The 10,373-nt window shown below is 42.2% G+C and overlaps 1 pseudogene; it reads left to right on the top strand.

Annotated features, from left to right (window-relative positions):
• Positions 1-2,664: 2,664 nt before the first annotated feature.
• LOC118153145 (N-alpha-acetyltransferase 40 pseudogene) lies at positions 2,665-9,731 on the top strand (annotated as a pseudogene).
• Positions 9,732-10,373: the final 642 nt, after the last annotated feature.

Genomic DNA, 10,373 nt, shown 5'->3' with positions numbered 1-10,373 from the left:
TTATATGTTCAGTCTCTCATTTTAACTCAAAATTTTACTTGTTTCTTGAGAGATTTTCATCTATGAATTTCATGGTGTGATGCACTTCAAATGTCAAGTTTTATCCCTATTAGTAGTTTTCTATTGCCAGGTAACAAATCACCACAAATTTAGCATCTTAATACACATTTGTAAATTCCCTATTTTCATAAGTCAGGAGTCTGAACGCAGTTTCTCTGGATCTCTGCACAGGGTGTAGCCAGTATGCATTCTTGTGTGGAGCATGGTGTTCTCTTCTAAGCTCACATGCCTGCTGGGAGAATTCAGTTCCATCATATCTTAGGACAAGTCCCAGCCTGGATACCTTTATACTTGCAGGGGGACAACACCGAAGAGAACCCAGAATCCCATATTTGGCCCTGTCTTTGCCCTCTGGGATACTGCAGGTGCTGAGAGGACTTCAGCACCTGCAGGTCCAGCTGTAGAAATAAAACAGCAATTGAAGAGCATGGAGACAGAGAAGATGTATCCTGGGGGTTCTCACACAGCATGGTAGAAGGGCCTTGCAGGGGGACAAACAGGACAATGGGAAACTCAGGAGAAGGTGATATTCAGAAGTCCTAGAAAACACAGAGGGGAAGCCTCATATTCACAATAGCTACAGTCTAACAGCTAACACTTAATGAGCCCTTCAGTGACAGGCATTGTATGTGCTTTCCATCCCTATGTAATCACTCCTCACAATGAGCCTAGGAGGTAGCTAGCATCACAATCTCCATTCCCAAGTGAGGAAGCTGTGGTCCAGAGAAATGAAGTAACCTTCTCAACATCATAGAGCTCTGTTAACTAAAGTTTTTGGGAGGCCATTGATTTGGACTGAATTCCTGCAGTAGGCCCCAACAGACCTACCCAAAATAGAGTTACTCATGCTATGGTTCCACATCACCAAACCAAATGCTAAGCTGTTTACTTGTAAAGTCCGGCTAACAGACTTTACTCGTAAAGATCTTTTGAGAAATCAGGAGAGACATGATAGGCAAATCTCACTAAGCCAACAAGACTCTGTAAGGAAAGTAACTTTGAAATGACAAGTCCCCCTCATGTTCCTTGTTTCTGCTTTCTTCAGCCTTTTCTGCCTATGAAGCCTGCCTTCTCTGCTCGGCTCAGTGGAGCTCCCTTCCATGTTGTAGGACGCTGGATGCTGCCTTGTTCGTGACTCACTAATAATTGCCTGTTTGTTGAAAGTTTGTTCTTCGACAGCTTGTAAGTAGGAATAGAAACCCAGAATAAAACCGAAAACGTTCTTGCCCAAATCTGGCTCATGAGCAGCACCCAGTAGGACCTATGAGCTGATAAGGTACCCCAGATAAAAGCCATCAGGCCCCAGGGTGCCTGGCAGGGGCTCAACCACAAACAAGAGAGCTTTCAGGCTTTGGGAACATGTGCTGGGCTGTGGTGGCAGCAAAGGGGGGGCTTGCTGAGTGCCATGGTGTTGGAAAGACGCTTTCAAAATTCTGCTTGGGGTGAGAATTCTCTCAGAGCTTGGAAAGGCCCTCAGTTGTTAGGGGAACAAAACTGGTGTAATAAGGGGGAAGAAAGGATAAGATTAAGGCAGGAACTGACAGTTTAAACATTCCCCATCATCAGGTTCCAAACTGGGCTTTTCTCATCCCGAGGGCTTGGGTGACTCCAGCCCCTACCCTAGCAGGGCGCAGAGGTAGTCAGGAGCAGCGCGGTGCCAATTCTGCCTTGCCGGCTGTTGATAAGAACAATAGTTGCCAATGCTGCTCTTGTTTAAATTGAGACACATCCTTATGAGCTTTTCATCTCTTTAGCCAGACTCTTACTTTTTCTTCAATACACATTCCCTAAATAAAAAACATAAAAATGATAAAAAATTGAGGTTGAAGGTTGGAACTGAGCTTCTCTGAGAATGCTCTTTCCATATTTTTTATTTTACTTTTTTTTTTTTTTTTTTTTTTTGAGGAATCTGGCTCTGTCGCTCAGGCTGGAGTGCAATGGGGCGATCCTGGCTCACTGCAACCTCTACCTCCCGGGTTCAAGCGATTTTTCTACCTCCGCCTCCTGAGTAGCTAGGATTGCAGGCACATGCCATGATGCCTGGCTAATTTTTGTATTTTTAGTAGAGATGGGGTTTCACCATATTGAACAGGCTGGTCTCGAACTCCTGACTTCAGGTGGTCCATCTGCCTTGGCCTCCCAAAGTGTTGGGATTACAGGTGTGAGCCACTGCTCCTGGCCTGAGAATGCTCTTTCTATAGAGTAGCTTGGTGTAAACAAGAGGACTCTGGGTTAAGAAGAAGGCAGACTTGGGTTTAGATCCTGGCTCTGCTACTTGGTACTCATGAGAACCAGAACCTTAGGAAGCAATGTAACTGCCTGGTCATCATTTACCTCTCCGTGAAATAGAGATAAGGATAAACTACAAGAATTATATGTAATTCTAAAGGCGTGTAAAACTAAAAAATATAAAGTTATAAATAGAATTAAATCATAATATAATTTACAAACAAAATTATATAATAAAGTTATATATCCAGTCAGCCCTCTGTATCCACAGGCCCTCTATGTCCTGCATTCATTAACTTAACCAATGTGGCCGGGGAGGGGATGCGAGTGGGCACCAGGGTGTGGTGGGAAGGATGAGGGAGGGACGTGGGGCACATGCGCAGTGCGGGACCCGGCCATTTTGCCCGCGGGTCGCTGAGTGCCTGCCAGCAAATGTTTGAGGAGCTGAGGATAGTTAGAGCTGTGGGGAGAAAGTGGAGCAAAGCCTAGGAGAAGAAACAGAAGTGGTTGGAGGAGCGAGCAGCCATGGATGCAGTGTGTGCCAAAGGGGACGCCGCCAGCAGGTTTGGAGGCCCTAAGGAAATCTGATCGAAATGGGTTGAATGTCTCTTTTGAGTGTAGGTGAGGGTCTGGACGGGAGTCAGCCACCTTGGACCTTCGACCTGACCAAAACCGATAGGCAGACCATGTTTGAGCAGAGGGAGTGGGGCTGGAAGGACCGAGAGAAACGGGAGAAACGATAATGACCCAGCCTGATACCTCGTCCTTTGGGACAACAGCTTCCTCCTGTTGCCTTTTCTCACTTCCGGTTTGATAGGGAGTGGGTGGGGGGCGGGGAAGCGGAGTGAAGTCCTGCATTGCTGCGAAGTGCAGGTGGGAAGCAAGGCGGAAGACCCTGGGGACTTTCCTCCTATGGAGCCTGCAGCTCATGGCCAAGAGCACACAGATGAAGGAGGTTATGATAATGGTGTTCAGGCACAATCATGGCGCCTACCAGTTCTTCAGAGAAGCGCTGCAGTTTGAAATTGATGACTCTTCCCCCAGCATGTCCGGTTGCTGTGGGGAGAACTGCTCCTATAAGATCCTGAGCTGAAGGACCAAGTTTGGGGACAGCCAGCATGCCCACACAGGTGGGCGCTGTAGTAGCAGCTGCCACTGAACTCCCACAGCCACTTGCAAGTAACAGTGCTCTCTTCAAAGGCGTGTCCTCTCCCCTGGTCTCACCATTTGCCAGTTGTCGTCAGATCTGTGGTCTTTCCAGCCCTGCACCTGCCGGGCTGCACCCCGAGAACACAGAACACTGGGAGAAGTGGGATGAGCTGCTTTCCTCCTCTTCCTCTCTCCTGGAAGACAATAATGCTAGGAGGGAAATGAGGAGAGGGAAGAGTGGGTTTGGGTGGAGGCTTGGCTGTGAAGCTCATCCTCACACAGTGGGTGCCTCCTCACCTGGCTCCTGGGGTGGAGGTTGCCCACTTCTCTGTAGCTCCTAGATTTCTGGCAACCTCTCCTCTCCCACATACACACTTGGGAAAATGGAATGTTTATGTCCACCGTTATGAAAGTCCGGGAGTCCTGGGTCTGTGGTTTGGAAACCCAAAGAGGAACACTTTGCATTTAAGATCTGGGCATAGAGAGAGGCTTCGGAGAGACTAAGGCTCTTGCAGGTGGAATGCTCTGATGGAGACTGTGGGAAGATCTTTCGTGCCAAGATGCAGGGAAGTGAGGAAAGTTCTTTCCTGCTGTTTTTAGGGATCCATGGAGTGGATGCAGCCTGGGACCAGCAGCCTCTGGGAGGAAGGCTGGGTCTCTCTCCATGGCTGTCAGTGTTGAGAGATACTGAAAGGAGGATGTGTTGTATGGGACACACCATGGGGATGACTGCTTCTCTAGGCTCCTCAATGTTGCTGCATTCACCTCTTGGTCTCATGGCAGTGACTTGAGCTTTTTATTCATAGAAGAAAACCAGAGGTTCTGCTTGTTTCTCTCTGCCAGTCCTCACCATTCTTTCTCCTCTGCTTCTTCCTTGTACCCAAGATACCTCTGTTCTTAGTCTCCAGGGGAGAATAACATTAGGGGGCTCCTCATCTTCCCCTAGAGGGACTCCTCATTCATGGGATAGTTAACACCTTTTCCTCTCATCTGTTGGTGCTGATAGCATCCCTCCCCACCACCACCCTCACTCTTCAGAGAGCCCCCAGACAGCAGCAGGCCCCCTGCCCTCACTCTCCAGCCTTGCCCCTCGTTGCCTCAGTGAGGCACTAGTGCCACTGCCATGACCCAGCTAGGCCATAGTTCTGGCTGCAGCAGGAATGCCTCTCAGTGGCCAAAATAGCTGCTTTTCTTTCTGAGGTCACCCTGTGGCAACAGGCTGGAGCAGGGGGAGAAGGCCTTCCTTTTCTCTCATAGGTAAAGAGGATGTGGCCTCAGAACTAATACTCATCTTGATCTCTAGGCCTTGTCCTCTTTCAGGTAAGAAAAAACAAATCTTTATCAAGGAAAAATCACTCAGCACCTCCCCTTGGACATCCCTGAGCTCTGCTTTGGGGGTGTCATAAAGGTTCTAGCCTTTGTGAAGTTGCTTTCCTGAAGGTCTGTTGGTCTCCCTGACCTTAGCATCTGCTCCATCCTCTCCTCAACTCAGGCAGTCTGTTCTGGTAGATCTCCCCAGAGTGGTTCTTGCTTCTCACCTGGATTCCTAATTGTGCAGACGCCTGTGTACACAGGGCCTCCCTTGCCCAGCCTGGTCCCTCTGCTGATCACTCTGTGCTGCTCTTGGTCCTGGTAGTGGTGGACTGGGCACTCTTTGGGAGAGGGCCTTGTGGTTTTACACTGGACTAAGTCTGCCTTTGCCTCACCCTGCTGACTCCTGGAGATGTCACCCAAGGGAGAGTTGACATTGCTGGGAGGTTTTTGGTGGACTCTTAATACTCCTGAAACCAGATGCATGTTTAGGAAGAGATTTTCCTCTGGTCTTTGGCTCTCAAAGGACACAGAATGCAATATTTATTTTCTTAGATCATAGATTTCTGATGCCTTTCTCTTAAGGAGACCAAAAGAAACCCCCCAGTGTTTGAATTCTCCAGTCACTGGACTCCTGGCACCAACTGATTAGTAGGTGCTTGGTGCCATTCCCTGCTCACTGAAGTCTTGGCAGGCCATGTCCCAAAGGGCTTTTCAGGAGGCTGGGGCTAGAGTGAGAGAGAGCACTGTCTGAGACCTGCAATCACTCTCATTGGTGTTGAGTCCATTAATTTCTAAAACATCAGCCTTTCTTCACTTCCCCCAGGTCTTGGTTTTGAGAAACACAGCAGGCCTTTTGTACCAAACTTTTTGTTGTTTTTTATTTGAAGCCTGTTAAAATATTTTGTAAGATTTAAAAAATTGTAGTTGTATCCACCTTATTTCAGGTTATCCTTATTTGTTGGTATCACATATGTATAAGACATGAATGGTTCTTTTTAATTTTTTCTGGGTTTTTTTTTTTTAGAGGAAACTTGGAAGGTAAACTCCTTGATATATTTGTTCTTTGACAGCTTGTTATCACTGGAATCAAAGGGAAAAAGTGATCTCTTTTTGTGTTTGTTGTATTGGTATGTCACAAAAAGACACTTTGTTAAAAAAATTCAATGTGAATTGAAAGTATTATTTAAAAAAAATAAATATTTAAGGCTAGGCATGGTGGCTCACACCTGTAATCTCAGCACTTTAGGAGGCTGAGGCAGGTGGATTGATTAAGTCCCGGAGTTTGAGACCAGCCTGGGCAACATGACAAAACCCTGTCTCTACTAAAAATATAAAAATAATCAGGCCTGGTCATGCACGTCTGTAGTCCAAGCTACTCTGGAGACTGAGATGGAGGAACTGCTTGAGCCAGGAAGTAGGCAGTGAGCTGAGATTGTACCACTGCATTCTAGCTTGGGTGGTAGAGTGAGACTCAGTCTCAAAAAAGAAAAAAAAAGGGTGGTTGAGTCTATATAGTTTGTACTGAACAGATACAGACTTTTTCTTCTTGTAACTTTTTATCTATCTCCTAAACAATAGAGTAGAACAACTATTTACAGAGCATTTACATTCTATTAGATCTTAAAACTAATCTAAGAGATGATTTGAAGTCTGTAGGAGGATTGCATAGGTTGTATGTAAGGTTTTATGCAAATATGATGCCATTTTATATCAGGAACTTGAGTCTTCATGTATTTCAGTATCCACAAGGGTCCTAGAACCAATAACCCATGGATACTGAGAAAAGTCTGTAATATATAATTATATGTATAATAATTGCTAAGAAGAGTCAATGTTAGCTGTTATTATTTGGCTACTTATTAATAAAATAATTTTATAAATCACAAGATTGGCTTCTTCCAAGCTTAGCCAATCAACCTGATTTACATCGATCCGCTTTTGGGGATAAAGAATGATCTTTAACAAGGTTTGAGATGTGTAACAGGGACCTTTATAATTGACAATAATGGTGACATTTTTGTGGGTAATTAACACTGTAGACCACTATGGTAGACTGCTCTAGACTTCACAGCTGCTTCTTATGACTTACTAATAGTTTATCTTTTACATTTTAAACTATGAAATATTTCAGACATCTTCCAAAGCACAAAAATAATAGACACTTACATGAAGCGTCTTCAGAAGGTTTGTGGAAAGTGAGTATATTGTGAAAAAAACTACGCATGGATTTCAAAATTGTTTTGCACCAAAATACTCACACTAACTTGTTACAACATGTCTAAAGAGCATCTGGTTTGAGACACTGAAAAGAGTAAGACATCAGTTTGAAAATAGCACTTATCAGAGCAATATGAATTCTGCTAAAATTGGTGCAGGACTAAACATCAACTTTATGGTGAAGCTTGAGTGGAAAAATAGTGAAATCACTGATTTAAGACAATCATAATGAAGATAATACCGCAAAGAAATCAGCAGTTTACAAACAGATAACTCATTTCAAGAAGGGATGAGAATGTTGAAGATGAAGCTTATAGCAGCAGACCATCTACATCAAGCTTTGAAGAGGATTTAATGGCAGAAACAATAGCCAATGCCATAGACATCTCAATTGGTTCAGCGTACGCAATTATGACTGAAAGATTAAAGTTGAGCAAGCTTTCCACTCCATGTATACCAAAACCATTGCACCCAGATCAGTTGCAAACAAGAGAAGAGCTTTCAATCGAAATTTTAAAAACTAGTGGGATCAAGATCCTGAAGCATTTCTTCAAAGAATTATGACAGGAAATGAAACGCAGCTTTCATTTCAACCCTGAAGACAAAGCACAATCAAAGCAGTGGTTACCAAGAGGGGCATGTGCTCCAGTCAAAGCGAAAGCAGACCAGTCAAGAGCAAAGGCCATGGCAAAAGGTTTTTTGGATGCTCAAGGCATTTTGCTTGTTTATTTTCTGGAGGGCAAAAAATGATAACATCTACTTACTGTGAGAGTGTTTTGAGAAAGTTAGCCAAAGTTTTAGCAAAAAAATGCCCAGGAAATTTTCACCAGAGCGTCCTTCTCCAGCAGACAATGCTCCTGCTCATTCCTTTCCTCAAACTGGCAATTTTGTGAGAGTTTTAATAGGAAGTCACTCATTAGGCATCTTCCCTATAGTCCTTATTTGGCTCCCTATTTCTTTTTGTTTCTTAATCTTAAAAAAAGTTTAAAAAGGCACCTATTTTTCTTCAATTAATAATGTAAGAAAGTCTGCATTGACATAGTTAAATTCCCAGGACTCTTGGTTCTTTAGGGAGGGATTAAATGGCTGATATAATCACTTAAAAAAGTATCTTGACCTTGATGGAGTTTACACTGAGAAATAAGTGGAGTTTTTAAAAAAGTTTTTAATCTTTTAATTTTATTTTTTTCCATGAACTTTCTGAAGCCCCAGTATGTCCACCACTGATGTTAAATGTATATGTTTTGCCAAATTTTTTAGATCCTTTTAAGAAGCATTAAAACATTTGTAAATATTGTTTTGGCTCTTTATATCCATAAACAATTACACCATTTGTTTGATTTGTTTAAAAAATTTAAATAGACAGTATAATGATATATAATCTAAATATATTTTGCAAATTATAATTTTTTCACTCAACAATATGCATTTGAGACTTAATCCTGTTCATATACATATAACTACCTCAGTCATTTTAATTGCTGAACAGTATTTCTCATACAATTCAATGTGGTTTATTTATTCCTCCTTAAGTCTGAATAAATTTTTTGGGGGTTTGTTTATGTATTCCTCCTACTCACCGACATTTAGATCCGTTCTTCCTCCCTACTTTCTGCCTCTCTGTCTTCATCCTTTTCTTTCCTTTTCTGTTGTGCACAGCAATGGATATCCTCTTGAATGTCTCCTTGACTATGTGTGTGAGAGTTTCCCTAGAATGTTTCTTTAGAAGTGGAATTGCTCAGTTACAGAGCATCTTAACTTCACTGTTCATCTTCACTGCACTGGCTACTGCGAAATTGCTTTCTCACTCTCCCACCAGCCATATATGGAAATTTTTACTTCTCCACATTCTTGCTAATACTTTATGTTATCAGACATTAATTTCTGCCCATATGATAGGCGTGCTGTGTTATTTTATTGTCATTTTAATTTTCATTTCTCTGAGTTTTATTGAAATGAAACATTTAAAATATATAATTATAAGACACTGATTTTCTGCATGAATCTTATTTACATCATTTGCTCATTTACTACCTGGATCATTGCTGTCTTTTTATCAACTAAAAGGATTACCATATATTCTAGATATTAATCTTTAATCGTATTTATTGGCTGCCAAAATTCATTAAATCTGTAGGCTGATTTTTTTCAGGCTGTTTAGGATTCCTTTATTATATGTATTTATTATGGTAAAAACACATAACATTAAATTTATCATCTTAACTAATTAAAACTTTTAATATTTGTGGGTCCACAGTAGGTATCTATATTTCTGGGGTACATGAGAGGTTTTAATACAGGCATGTAATGCATAAAAATCACATCATGGAAAATGGGGTATCCATCACCTCAAGCATTTAACCATTGTGTTACAAACCATTCAATTATACTCTTTTATGTTTTTTTTTGTTTTTTTTTTTTTTTGTTTCTTGAATTCATTTATTTAAAGTCAATCCTTTAATGGATTTTTTTTTAAAATTTTTTATTGGATTATAGGTTTTGGGGTACATGAGCAGAGCATGCAAGACAGTTGCGTAGGTACACACATGGCAGTGTGCTTTCTTTTCTTCTCCCCTTCACCCACATTTGGCTTTTCTCCCCAGGCTATCCCTCCCCACCTCCCCCTCCCACTGGTCCTCCCCTTTTCCCCCCAATAGACCCCAGTGTTTAGTATTCCCCTTTCTGTGTCCATGTGTTCTCATTTTTCATCACCCACCTATGAGTGAGGATATGCGGTGTTTCATTTTCTGTTCTTGTGTCAGTTTGCTGAGGATGATGTTCTCCAGATTCATCCATGTCCCTACAAACGACACAAACTCATCATTTCTGATTGCTGCATAATATTCCATGGTGTATATGTGCCACATTTTTCCAATCCAGTCTATTATCAATGGGCATTTGGGTTGATTCCAGGTCTTTGCTATTGTAAACAGTGCTGCAATGAACATTCGTGTACATGTGTCCTTATAGTAGAAGGATTTATAGTCTTTTGGATATATACCCAGTAATGGGATTGCTGGGTCAAATGGAATTTCTATTTCTAAGGCCTTGAGGAATCGCCACACCATCTTCCACAATGGTTGAACTAATTTACACTCCCACCAACAGTGTAAAAGTGTTCCTTTTTCTCCACATCCTCTCCAGCATCTGTTGTCTCCAGATTTTTTAATGATCGCCATTCTAACTGGCGTGAGATGGTATCTCAATGTGGTTTTGATTTGCATCTCTCTGATGACCAGTGACGATGAGCATTTTTTCATATGATTGTTGGCCTCATATATGTCTTCTTTCGTAAAGTATCTGTTCATATCCTTTGCCCACTTTTGAATGGGCTTGTTTGTTTTTTTCCTGTAAATCTGTTTGAGTTCTTTGTAAATTCTGGATATCAGCCCTTTGTCAGTTGG

The sequence above is a fragment of the Callithrix jacchus genome, chromosome 4 (assembly GCF_049354715.1).
Source record: "Callithrix jacchus isolate 240 chromosome 4, calJac240_pri, whole genome shotgun sequence".
NCBI lineage: Eukaryota > Metazoa > Chordata > Mammalia > Primates > Cebidae > Callithrix > Callithrix jacchus.
Note: the sequence above shows the minus strand (reverse complement) of the source record. Positions and strands in the feature narration are given on the sequence as shown.